General features: G+C 36.9%; 1 protein-coding gene across 6 annotated transcripts in view; it reads right to left on the reverse strand.

The window, feature by feature from the left end:
• TAB3 (TGF-beta activated kinase 1 (MAP3K7) binding protein 3) overlaps positions 1-13,869 on the reverse strand; it is an 87,723-nt gene that overhangs the window by 56,579 nt on the left and 17,275 nt on the right. For all 6 annotated transcript variants that reach the window (XM_034648796.1, XM_034648792.1, XM_034648795.1 and 3 more), the window contains exon 2: positions 79-180. The gene's annotated coding sequence lies outside the window, so the exon portion shown is untranslated. The remainder of the gene's footprint in view (positions 1-78; positions 181-13,869) is intronic.

Consider the following 13,869-nt stretch of genomic DNA (forward strand, 5'->3'; position numbering starts at 1 on the left):
GGCAACACAGATTAGAATTCAAAAAAGGTTTTTGCTCTAATAACTACAGAAATAAAGACATATATATACGCTCCTTACCTCCAATTTTTCAAATGATGAAGCTTCAACTAAGATACCTTGTCCAGTCTGACACACAGCAATTCACGGTGAAAAACTTGAGAAAAGGCTGCAGACACTACCCTAAAAAAATGAAAGACCAAGCAGGTAAGATTTCAATTATAAAAGGTGTAAAGAAAACAGCGTAAGCAAGTTATACAACAAATAAATACAAAGTCATGAAACAGAAAGCAGCTGTTTGTACACCTTTACTACCCAAAATTTCAGTGAATAAAGTTGATGTTCCATCAATACTAACAGAAAGTTCACCAGACTGTATTAGTCACTTTGCTCCCCTTCCCACTAAGTCACTTCCAGTACCTAAGGGAGAGCTAGCAACAGCAGAGAGGGTTAGGGCAAAGCTTTTCTGAGGTTTCGCCTTCACAGAAAGCTAGCAAGAAGAACTTCAACTGCAGCAGCCCTGGCAAACCATCCGGGGTCCCTGCAGCTCCCCATTTATACTAGCCATTAAAATTTAATGGGTTTCAGGCTCCTTAAGAGCCATAGGTCTTAAAATTTAAATGACTCCATACCAAGTCTAAGTTATTCTCTGGTAAAGTAAAGGAATTTTTTTAGATTTCCACACCCCAAATGAGAACCACACCCTCACTGCAAAGCCTAGGAGCAAAGAGGGGATATGGTTCTTTGTCACCTGATATACCTTCTCAATAGAATTACAGCTGCTCACTAAAGACTGGGAGACCCTCCCCATAACCCAACTCACAAAATCACTCATCTATCACTCAAAAATATGAAAAAAGAAAAATACTTGATCATAAGCCTCTGTGAAACAATAGTCTTACATAAAAAGGAAAACAGAAATAAGTACACACCTATCAATAATTACTTTAAATGGACTAAAGCTCCAATAAAAAGATATAGGGTAAGGGGTGGCTGGCTGCCTGCCTCAGTCAGTACAGCATGCAACTCTTGGTCTCAGGGTCATGAGTTCAAGCCTCATGTTGGGTGTGGAGCCTACTTAATTAAAAAAAAAAAGATACAGGGTCACTCAATGAATTAAAAAAACAGGATCCATCTATACACGATCTACAAGAGACTCACTTTAGAACTAATGACACATGCAGACTGAAAATGAAGGGATGGAAAAGCATTTATCATACAAATCAAGTTGGGGGGGTGGAGCCAGGGTAGCAGGGCACCTGGGTGACTCAGTCGGTTAAGCATCTGACTTCCTGATCTCAGCTCAGGTCTTGATCTCGGGCCACAGGTTCAGGCCCAAAAAAAAAAAAAAAAAAAAAAAAAAAAAAAAAAAAAAAAGCTTACTGTGTACAAAAGGCAGGGTAGGAATACCTGTATCAAACAAGATAGACTTTAAAACAAAGACTGTAACAAAAGACAAAGAAAGGCACCACATAATGATAAAGGAAACAATGCAATTAGAGGATATAACAATTGTACATATCTATGCACCCAACACTGGAGCACCAAAATACGTAAACCAGTTATTAACAGACAGAAAGGGAAAAACAAACAGTAATAAAATAATAGTAGCAGACTTTAACAGCCCACTTACATGAACAGATAGATCATTCAGACAGAAAATGAAAAGGAAAGAATGGCTTTCAATGGCACATTAGCCCAGATGGACCTAAAGAGATACACAGATTATTCCATCCAAAAACAAGAGAATACACATTCTTTTCAAGTGCACATGGAACAGTCTCCAGAACAGATCACGTAAGGCCACAAAACAAGTTTCAATAATTTCAAGAAGACTGAAAACACATCAACCATCTTTTCTGACCAAAAGAGTATGAACCTACAAATCAATTACAAGAAAAAGCTGGGAAAACAAATACATGTAGGCTAAACAACATGCTACTAAAATTGGGTGAACCAATAAATCATATGGGAAATCAAAAAATACATGGAGACATATGAAAATGAAAATATGCTGGTCCAAAATCGTTGGGATGCAGCAAAAGCGCTTCTAAGAGGGACGTTTATAGCAATACAGGCCTTCCTCAAGAAATGAGAAAAATGTCAGATAAACAACCTAACCTTACTCTTAAGGAAGCTAGAAAAAACAAGGCCCAAAACTAGTACAAAGAAGGAAATAGTAAAGACTACAGGAAAAATAAGTAACATAGAGACTAAAAATATAATTAAAAAAAGACCAATGAAACCAGGAACTGGTTCTTGAAAAAGATAAAATTGATGAATCTTTAGCCAGATTCCTCAAGAAAAAGAGAGCTGAAATAAATAAAATCAGATATGAAAGAGAAGTAACGACACCACAAAAACACAAAGGATTGTAAGAGACTACTACCAAAAATTATGCACCATGAAAATGGACAACCTAGAAGAGATGGCTGAATTTCTAGAAACATACAATCTTCCAAAACTGAATCAGGAAGAAATAGAATATCTGAACAGAATGATTACTATAGTAGCAATAAAATTGAATCAGTAATCAAAAAACTTACAAAAAAAACAAAAGTCTAGGACCAGAAAGCTTCACAGATGAATTCTACCAAACATTTAAAGAGCTAATACCTGCGCAAAGTATTTCAAAAAACAGAAGGAAAACTTCCATAATCGTTCTATGACACTAGCATTGTCCTGATACCAAAACCAGACAAAGATAAAACAATAAAAGATGATTACAGAGTAATATCCCTGGTGAACATAGATGCAAAAATCTTCAACAAAATATGAGCAAACCAAAATCATTATTACATTAAAAGAATCATTCACTGTGATCAAACAGAATTTATTCCAGGGATGCAAAGGTGGTACAATATTCACAAATCAATGAGATACACCAAATAATCAAGAGAAAGGATAAAAACCTTATCATCATCTCAACAGATGCAGAAAAAGCACTTGACATAGTACAACATCCACTCACGATAAAAACTTCCAACAAAGTAGGATGAGAGAGAACATCAGCAACACAATAAAAGCCACATATAAAAACCCACAGCTAACAGCACACTCAATGACGAACAGGTGAGAGCTTTTCCTTTAAGATCAAGAACAAGACGAGGATTTCCAAGCTTACCACTTTTGCTCAACATAGACCTGGAAGTCCTACTCAGAGCTATCAGACAAGAAAAAGAAAAAGAAAAAAAAAATAAAATAAGGGGCGCCTGGGTGGCACAGCGGTTAAGCGTCTGCCTTCGGCTCAGGGCGTGATCCCGGCGTTGTGGGATCGAGCCCCACATCAGGCTCCTCTGCTATGAGCCTGCTTCTTCCTCTCCCCCTGCTTGTGTTCCCTCTCTCGCTGGCTGTCTCTATCTCTGTCAAATGAATAAAATCTTTTAAAAAAATAAATAAATAAATAAAATAAAATAAAATAAAAGGCACCAAATTGGTAGGGATAAAGTAAAACTCATTATTTGCTGATGACATGATACTATATAGAGAAACCCCTAAAGGTTCCACCAAAACATCATTAGAATTGATAAATGAATTCAGAAAACTGCAGGATATAAAATTAATATACAGAAATCTGTTGCCTTTCTATACATTAATAATGAAGTAGTAGAAACAGAAATTAAAACAATTCCATTTACAATTGCACCAAAGTGAATAAAATACCTATGAATAAACTTAACCAAGGAGGTGAAAGACCTATATTCTATAAAACACCACTGAAAGAAACCGAAGGGACACAAATGGAAGAATACTTTGTGTTCATGCGTTCGAATAATTAATATTTTTAAATATCCATAATACCCAAAAAAAATCTATGCATTCAGTGTAATCTCTATTGGAACACCAAGAGCGTTTATTCACAGAACTAGAACAAATTATACTAAAATCTATATGGAACAACAAAAGACCTTGAACAGCCAAAGCAATCTTGAGAAAGAACAAAGCTGGAGGTACTACAATCCCAGATACCAGGACATACTATAAAGCTGTAATAATTAACACTATGGTACTGGCACAAAAACAGACACATAGATCAAAGAAACAGAATAGAGAGCACAGAAATAAACCCACACTTAGTCAATTAATTTATGACAAAGGAGGCAAGAGTATACAATGGGGAAAGGAGTCTCTTTAATAAATGGTGCTGGGAAAACTGAACAGCTACATGCTAAACAACGAAAATGGACCACTTTCCTACACCACACACAAAAATAAACTCAAAATGGATTGAAGACCTAAATATAAAACCTGAAAATACAAAACTCCTAGAAGAAAACATAGCAAGTAATTTCTTTGACATCAGCCTTAGCAACATTTTTCTAGATACGTCCTCCAGGCAAGGGAAACAAAAGCAAAATTATTGGAACTACACCAAAATAAAAAGGTTTTACACAACAAAGAAAAGCATCAACAAAATGAAAAGGCAACCTACTGAATGGGAAAAGATACTTGCAAATGATATTAACTGATAAGGGGCTAATATCCAAAATAAAAAAAGAGCTTCTAACAACTCAAGGCCAAAAAAATCCCAAATAATCTGATTAAAAAATGAGAAGACCTGAATGGGCATTTTTCCAAAAAAGACATACAAATGGCCAAAAGACACATAAAAAGATGCTCAGTCATCAGGGAAATGCAAATCACAATGAGATACCACCTTAAACCTGTCAGAATGGCTATTATCAAAAAGATAAGAAATAACAAGTGTTGGAAAGGATGTAGAGAAAAGGGAATCTTCATTCACTGTTGGTGGAAATATAAAAGGGTAGAACCACTGTGGAAAACAGTATGGAGGTTCCCCAAAAAATTAAAAATAAAAATACTATACAATACAGTAATTCCACTACTGGGTACTTACCCAAAGAAAATGAAAACATTAATTCGAAAAAATATATGCACTCTTATGTTTCACTGCAGCATTATTTACAATAGCCAAGATATGGAAGCAACCCCAAGTGTCCATCCACAGACGGATGAACAAATGAAGAAGATACAGCGTGTGTGTGTGTGTGTGTGTGTGTGTGTGTAATGGAGTACTACTCAACCATAAAAAATGGTATTTTGCCATTTGAGACAACATGGATGGGGACCTAGAAGGTATTGTGCTAAGTGAAATAAGTCAGAGAAAGACAAATACCATATGATTTCACTTACATGTAGAATCTAAAAAGCAAAACAAACAATAAAACAGACTCTTAAATGTAGAGAACAAACCTATGGTTGCCACAGGGGTGGTGGGTGGGTAAATGGGTGAAGCAAAGGGGAGTAAGATGTGCAAACTTCTAATTATAAAATAAATCATTGAATGAAAACACGGGAATATAGTCAGTAATACTGTAATAATGTTTGGTGACAGATGGTGACTACACTGTGGTAAGCACTGAGTAATATATAGAATTGTTGAATCCGTGCATTGTACACCTGAAACTAACATAACACTGTACACTACTTATACATCAATTTAAAAAAGAAAAAAGCAGTCTTCCATTCCCCAAGAGGCAACATTAACAACTCAAGAACTGACTAGATATTTCAGGTTAACCAAGTAGCCCTAGTGAACAAGGAAAATTCCTCCTCAGAGAAATATTACAGGTAATAATGGCAGAAGTGACCAAATTAGAACAATCACTTTTATTTATTTATTTATTTATTTATTTGAGTAAACACTACCCCCAATGTGGGGCTTGAACACATAATCCCAAGATCAAGAGTTGCATACTGTCTGGGGCGCCTGGGTGGCTCAGTCGTTAAGCATCTGCCTTCAGCTCAGGGCATGATCCCAGAGTCCTGGGATCGAGCCCCACATCAGGCTCCTCCACTGGGAGCCTGCTTCTTCCTCTCCCACTCCCCCTGCTTGTGCTCCCACTCCCTCTGCTTGTGCTCCCACTCCCTCTGCTTGTGTTCCCTCTCTCACTGGCTGTCTGTCAAATAAATAAATAGAATCTTTAAAAAAAAAAAAAGTCACATACTGTAACAACTCAGGGAGCCAGGTGCACCTCAATTTTCTAACTTTTAATTAAATAACTAATCCATGCATTGGTAATCTATGGATGGTAAAAGAATCAGGTAAAAAGTGGGGTTTCATGAAGGGATCAGGATGTTATCACCTGAGCCCTCTGACAAATCAAACTATATAAAAAAATTTTTTTAGAGAACCAGGGAAACTTGAACATGGACTAAATATCACATAAGCTATTAAGAAATCATTATCAGGTGTGTTGTACATGATATCGCATTGCAGTAATGCAAGAAAATGTGCTATTTTAGAGACGTATTATTTAGGAATAAAATAATGTCTTAGATACGTTATAAATTCTCAGCAAAATAGTGGGGTGGGGGAAGAGGAAACAAGTATGGTGAAATGTTGATGATCACAGCACAGAGGTTCACTAAACTTAATTTGTGTACATTTCGAAATGTTCACAAATAAAAAAGGTAAAAATAAAAGCAATCAACTAGGAGTCCCTGCAGAGTCCTTTAAGGAGAAAACATCAATGAAATCAAATTAACATTTAAAAGTTGATCGTTTTCATTATTTTGAACAGAGACTGCAGAAAAAGAAGCTGGGGATATAAAACTACTGCAAGGGTTCCTAAGGCAGTCCAGAGACAAAATCTTTAAATTTAACTATCAATTTAATATTAATATTAAAATTAGTAATCCTATCAGTAATCATAATTATCACATTATCATTTATAACTGATTACACATTAAGTATTTATTGAAAAGATATTATATGCAGGACTCTGCAATAAGCGATAAAGCAAGATGGTGAAGCCCATGCCCTGTTTTAAAGCTTCCACTTGAGCTGGTGAAAAAGAACATACTCCGCACCCTAATAACACACAGTTCAGAGAAGGGAGATGCGTTCAAGCAAAGCAAGTTTACTGAAGAAAAATAATCAAAGTAGAGAACAGAATAGATACAGGATTTTTAAAAAGGGAGGGAAAATGCAAATGTTCTGATGAGGATATTCAAAAGATAATGGCACCAGTCACAGTCCTATCAACATTTTTTTTTAAAGATTTGAGAGAGAGCGCACACGCGCACGTGTGCCCGAACAGGGACAGAAGGGCAGAGGGTGAGGGAGAGGAGGAGACTCCCCACAGAGTGCAGAGCCCCACACAGGGCTCAACCTCATGACCCTGAGACCATGACCTGAGCTGAAATCGAAAGTCAGATGCCTAACCAACTGAGCCACCCAGGCGCCCCTTTATTAACATTTCAAAGCATGACAGATTTGTCAGTGGGACAGGAGGCAAAACTAGTAAATGAACTTCCAAGAAAAGAATCCTTAGGGGTTAAAAAAAAAATAGTTATTGGAAGAAAATGGAGTAATACTGAATTTGAGGCCACTTCCTCATACCCTTAAATATGTGATAAACGAACACTATGTGACTGAATATACTCCAAGTAAACAAGGACATGTGACATTCACAGACCTAACATAACTGTTCAAAGTTACTATAACAAGGACACTGAAAATGAGATGTGAGCACCATGTAGCAGCAGAAGCACCACCGTATTTCTGCTGAGGTACTGACTCTACTGCTGCAAAAAGGGTCCAAGGCAGAAAAGCTTTTTGTTCTCCCTAAGATTCAAATGATCTGAGCAAACAAGATTTTGACTGGGATCTTAATCAGGAGTGGTTAAAGAAGCAAGAAAAGAAGGCTTACAGAAGATACCCAGTAGGGGAGTTAGAGAGTTTGATTTTAACCATAAGATGACAAGGATGGCAAATGTGTTAGGGGAAAAAAAAAAAAGGTATCTTTCAGAACTGGAAAAACTGAAGCAGGTCTAAAGAGAGGGAAACGGGCTGACTGTACATGTGGGGATGAGAAAGAACTGGTAACAAAGCAAGCCTTCCAACAGGGCAGAGGAGTTGGCAAATTCCAGAGCCAGTGGAACCATGTTCTAGAAATGGCAGAGGGTTGGGGGGAGTCAGTGAGGATCAGATAGGAAGGAGTAATCTCCCAATTGTCTCAATCCTTAGGACATGAGTCATGAAGTCATTCTATCATTTAGTTAGGGAACACAGAAAGAAAAAAGCATAACATGACAGAACTGAGAAATCAGTGAGTATCTACAGGCAAGCTTTAATGGGTCACAAGAGATGAAAAAATGCTTTAGTGGTCATAGACAAAGGACATATGCCTTTAACCAGGTGTAGGGCCACAGACAAGTCACTTAACGAGTCTTAGGCCCGGTTTCCTAATTCTTTGTATAATACCACATAACTATCACACCACCTCACAAGGCTATTATGGAAACTACACAAAAAAGGAAAACGGTTCTCACTTGTAAAGAACTTTATTAATTTATGAGGCTGTTTGAGAGCTCTCAAAGGACAGCAAAATCAAATCTGCACAACGGCATCCTTCTTCCTACTTCAAAAGTACAGATATATATTATACCTACAAACAGATAAACTAAGACAGATGTAATGATGGTAAAAGTGTAGCTAGGAAAGCACTCTTTTCCACGACATAAAAAAAAAAAATCAGCTGATATTGCACATCCCAATTTCAATAGCAATTAAGAGGGATTCCATGTTCTGAGACTCATTCCAGACACTATTTTTAGCTGAAACTTAAATACAACAAATGTGTCCATTGTCAAGGTCTAGAAACTGCCCAACATTGAAGAGACTTCAAATACTGAGTATTCTGGTAAAATTTTATTTATATTTACACACACACAGAATATAACCTTTTAATACAAATGTACAAAATTATCCAAGTGAGTACAACTACATAAAACAAAACAAACAGAAGTAGGGGCTGAGTCTGAACTCTTAAGAGAAACATGACAAAATCATATTCTGCCATTAAAGAGCCAACAGGAGGACCTCCTCTCTTGGTTATGGCACATTAGGTAATTTGAACCAATCTTCCTGCTGAAGCCATGTAAATAGAGCTGCACAAAATATAAGAAATGACTTTTTTAAAGGACTGAAGAACCGACAGGACAGTGCTTTTGGACTGACTAAAGGACCGGAAAATTCTGAGAGGTTACCCCAACGATCCAGAAGAAACTGAGGTTAAACTAAATCTGACAGCCTGACAGGCTAAGAAGGACAAAAAGAAAATCCCCTTCTCCCACCTTCAGGTTAGGAACCTGAAGAGCAGTACCTTATTAGTAAGGGTGAACCAGAAATGAATCAGTCCATACACTGAACGCAATTTGGCCTGGAGTCATCTGGTCAGCCCAGAAACATCTTAAAAGTTGAGATGAGACTAAGCAATCCTGGATTCTCTTAAGCAGATGCCATAAAAATATGGCGCGCCTGGGTGGCTCAAGCAGTTAAGCGTCCAACTCTTGATTTTGGCTCAGGTCACAATCTCAGGTTGTGAGATCAAGCCCTCCGTTGGGCTCTGCACTGTGCATGGAGCCTGCTTAAGATTGTCTCCCTCTGCCCCTCCTCGTTCTCTCTCTCTCTCTCTCTCAAAAAAAAAAAAAAAAAAAAAAACAGCAGATGCCACAAAAATAAATCCTTTCTGGGAAATATCCTTGGTCTCAAATAATTTGTAAAATAATTTTTCAAACCCAATGCCCAGCATACAATTAAAGAGAGCTGGGCACTTGAGGAGACAAGAGAAGAAGATCAAAAGCCATAGAAACAGCCAACAAAACAACAAAAACTGACTCACAGGGACTCCAAATACTGCAATTACCAGGCAGAGATTTTTAAATTACAACTCAATCTCAGCAATGAACTAAAAAACCATAAAAAGTGACACAGCAGATTTTTAAAACAAACAAAAAGTAATTGTTACTGAAAAATACAAAAACCGAAATTAAGAATTCAATAAATAGGGGCACCTGGGTGGCTCAGTCGTTGAGCGTCTGCCTTCGGCTCAGGGCGTGATCCTGGCGTTATGGGATCGAGCCCCACATCAGGCTCCTCTGCTGGGAGCCTGCTTCTTCCTCTCCCACTACCCCTGCTTGTGTTCCCTCTCTCTGGCTCTCTCTCTCTCTCAAGTAAATAAATAAAATCTTAAAAAAAAAAAAAAAAGAATTCAATAAACAGGTTCAGGTTTAACAGCCAGTGAGAGAGTAAATCAGAGCAACAGTTGAGACAGTAAATCAAAAGACAGATCAAGAAGAAAAAAAGCTTAGAGTACAGTAGAAGGTCTACCATACAATACAGTTAATTGGAATCCCAGGAGAAAAGACAGTAGGGGGCAGAAGCAATATATTTGAGTAGCTAAAATTTTCCAAAAATGATGTATGATGTCAAACCACAAATATAAGATTCTCAGTGGAGCACCTGGGTGGTTCAGTCGACTAAGCGTCTGCCTTCCATGCTCAGGCCATGATCCTGGGGTCCTGGGATCAAGCCCCAAGTCAGGCTCCCTGTTAGGCAAGGAGTCTCCTTCTCCCTCTCCCTCTGTACCTCCCCCTGCTCGTGTGCTCTCTGTCTCTCACACATAAATAAATAAAATCTTTAAAAAAAAAAAAGATTCTCAATGAATTCCAAGCTCACAATCAACAAAGAAAAATTTAAAAGCAAGAGGGGGGAGGCGATTACTTTCAAAGAAGCAACACTTCAGATAGCTTAATTTGCAACAACAAACATGGAAGCTAAAACAATCTCTAAGGAGCAGGAAGAAAAACAACTGCCAACCTAGTATTCCACTGCAGAGAAAATATCCATCAAGAACAGAAATGAAATGTATTTTCAGACAAATAAAAACAGAATTCACTTCCAGCAAACCCCAAAAAGTCATAAAGCAAAAGAAAACTGATCCAAATGGAAGGGCAGAGATGCAGAAAAGAATGAAGAACCATGAAAGTGTAAGTAATTGGTTTAAAAACTAACAGAACACTGTATAAAATAATGTCTTCTGGAGTTTAAGGTACGTACAGAAACTTACTTCTGAACTCATTAAGTTATATATATTAAATATGTATACCTTTTATAAAAAAATATATACAGAAAATGAAATTACAGGACAATAGCATGTTATGTCAGGAGGTGGTTAAATGAACTACAGAGTTTTAATATTCTTGCTTCAACCAAGAGGAAAGTAAAAGTATCACTTAACACTAGACTTAGATAAGTGAAATATACATGCTGTAAGTACTGGGGTGATCACAAAAAGAAAGTGAATATGTGGTATTTGAATCAATAATGGAAAAACTGATACAAAAAATAATCAAACTAAAGGAGACAAAGAAAATACATATCAGGTGAAACAGAAATGTGATGCTGGAAGTAAAGTCAAAAAACCACTAATCATATTAAATGTGAATCAATTAAATGTTCTCCAAAAAATTAAAGATTATAGACTGGATTTAAAAAAATCCAAAAAACTACAAATAGATGTTGCTTTCAAGAGACACATCTAAAACATAATACAAAAAGATTAAAAGGAGAGGCGCCTGGGTGGCTCAGTTCGTTGGGCATGTGCCTTCAGCTCAGGTCATGATCCCAGGGTCCTGGGATTCAGCCCCACATCAGACTCCCTGCTCAGCAGGGAGCCTGCTTCTCCCTCTCTCTCTGCCGCTCCCCATGCGTGTGCTCTCTCTCTGTCAAATGGATAAATAAAATCTCTTAAAAAAAAGATTAAAGCAAAAGGATAGAAAAATACATCATGCAAATATCAGCCAAAATATAGAATAGCTAAATGAGTTTCAGATAAAACAGATATTAAAGAAAAATCAACACTAGACTTAAAAAAGTCACTTCAAAAACAATGAAATGCTTAATTCACCAGAATATAATTAAATTTGTATGCAATTGGTAACATGGCCTCAAATTATATACATAGGTAGATAGAATTACTAGGAGAAACAGACATAGGTCAGTATCACAGTGGCAGATTTAAAGACCTCTCCCAGTAGTTAAAAGAATAAGAAGACAAAAAATCTGTAATGATAGAGATGCAACACAATTAACAAATTTCACCAATAGGCATACATGGAACACTGAATCCAAGAGCTACAGAATACATACTTGTGAAGCAAGCATTTACACTACAGAAAATGACCACAGGTTGACCATAAAGTAAATCTGAAGAAATCTTAAAGTCACTCGAAGTTCTCTAAGGAAAATGTAATAAAGACAGTAACCAATTACAAAATACACATACTTAGAAAATTCTCTTATTACTAAAACTTAAGAAACACAATTTTAAATAACCCCCTGATCAAAGAAGACATAACAATGGAAATTAGAAAATGATGTGAAATAATGAAAATATTACCCCCCCCAAAATTATGGGATTCGGGTAAAGCAATACTTGAAAGTGATATAATTTTGTTTTATTTTGTTTTTCAAGGTTTTTTTTTTATTATGTTCAGTTAGCCACCATATAGTACATCATTAGTTTTTGATGTAGTGTTCAACAATTCATTAGTTGCGGGGCGCCTGGGTGGCACAGCGGTTAAGCGCCTGCCTTCGGCTCAGGGCGTGATCCCGGCGTTGTGGGATCGAGCCCCACATCAGGCTCCTCTGCTGTGAGCCTGCTTCTTCCTCTCCCATTCCCCCTGCTTGTGTTCCCTCTCTCGCTGGCTGTCTCTATCTCTGTCGAATAAATAAATAAAATCTTTAAAAAAAAAAAAAAAAAAAAAAAAACAATTCATTAGTTGCACATAAGACCCAGTGCTCATCAAAACACGTGCCCTCCTTAACAGCCATCACCCAGCTACCCCATCCCGCCCCCCCCTTTCTGTAACCCTCAGTTTGTTTCCCGGAGTCCAGAGTCTCTCATGGTTTGTCTCCCCTGAAATGACAGTTTTAAATCCATGTGTTAGGAAGGAAATAAGGTCGCAAATTCATACCTAACTACCCATGTTAAGAAGTTAGAATAAGCAAACGTAAACTCTAAGTAAAAGGAAATAATGAACATAAAAACAGATATTAACAAAATAGGAAAACACCCAAAATGCTTTTTTGGAGAAATTATTTTAATTACTAAACCTCCACGGCAATTATTTTTTTTAAGTTTTTATTTCTTTGAGAGCGAGAGCACGCGCAAGCATGGGGGGGGCGGACAGAGGGAGAAGCAGACTCCCCGCTGAGCACGGGGCTCGATCCCAGGACCCCAAAATCATGATCCAAGCCAAAGGCAGACGCTTAACCAACTGAGCCACCCAGGCGCCCTGGAAATTATTTTTAAAGGGAGGGGGGGAAAAAAGATACATATACCCAGTAATGAATGAAAAAGGCCCAAAACAAATGAAAATATACATTTGCATGAAAACTTGTACAAGAAATAGTTTATGGCACCATTATTCATGATAGCAACAAAGTAAAAATCACCCAAATGTCCATTAACTGATGAATGAATAAATAAAATGATATATCCATAAAATGTAATATTTTCTGGTAATAAAAATATAAAACTGATGTGTTACACTATAGGTAAACCTTAACATTATGGTAAGTGAAAGAAACCATTCACAAAAGACCAAATATCATATGACTCTATTTTATATGAAAACTTCAGAATAAATAAATCTATAAGAAGAAAAAAGACTTGTGATTACCTAGGGCTGATGAAGAGGGAAGGGGTTAGGAGATAATGGGGAGTGACTACTAATGGGAGCAGGATTTCTTTTTGGATGATGAAAATGTTCTAAAATTGATTATGATGATGGTGGAGAAGTCTGTGAACGTATTAAAAACCACTAAATTGTACACTCAAAGCTATTAAAAAAAAGAGAAGAGAGGACTATCACTAAGGAATCTGTATACATTAAATGACAAAAAAGTGTAACTGTAATGCCAATACATTTGAAACTTCAGATGAAACAAATTTTTATAATTATATGGTTTACCAAATGGTTATAAGAAGAAATAAAGCCATATTAAGCATCTTTTCCCAACTACAATGGTATGAAACTAAAATCAATTACAAGAAAAAC

This window comes from Ailuropoda melanoleuca, chromosome X, assembly GCF_002007445.2.
Source record: "Ailuropoda melanoleuca isolate Jingjing chromosome X, ASM200744v2, whole genome shotgun sequence".
In the NCBI taxonomy this organism is placed as follows: domain Eukaryota; kingdom Metazoa; phylum Chordata; class Mammalia; order Carnivora; family Ursidae; genus Ailuropoda; species Ailuropoda melanoleuca.